Raw genomic sequence first — 447 nt, 5'->3', positions numbered from 1 at the left:
GGGGGTGGCCTGGTGGGGGGGCACAGTGTTCTGCTGGGTAGCCTTTATGGGCAGATTCCTCACTCTGATACGAAGTCGTAAAAAAGATTCACACACACGCCATTGGCTCACAATGACCTTCTCTCAGTGGAAGCTTTGTGCTCTTTCAACCTGCTCAGCAACGCAAAAATAGAGGCGCTACTCACCAAAAGACGGTGATTGATTAATTAGCTCTTATAATTAATAGAAAGCGTCAAACGTTTGGGCTACAATGAGTCATTGCGGTGAATATTGTCAGTTTTATTCCCAAGGTGAATGTATTGCTCAAAAATTGATTCCAAAAAAAAAAAAAAACGGCAATTTAACGAATAACCAGTTCATTTTCGATTGGATTAAGTGCGGCTTACTCTCGCGTAAACTGTCGAGTCATTTGACTATTCAAACAAACAAAAAAACAACACAGTGAAA

This window comes from Hippocampus comes, unplaced genomic scaffold, assembly GCF_001891065.2.
Source record: "Hippocampus comes isolate QL1 unplaced genomic scaffold, H_comes_QL1_v1.1 scaffold53, whole genome shotgun sequence".
Taxonomy (NCBI): Eukaryota; Metazoa; Chordata; class Actinopteri; order Syngnathiformes; family Syngnathidae; genus Hippocampus; species Hippocampus comes.
This window is presented reverse-complemented; position numbering follows the sequence as displayed.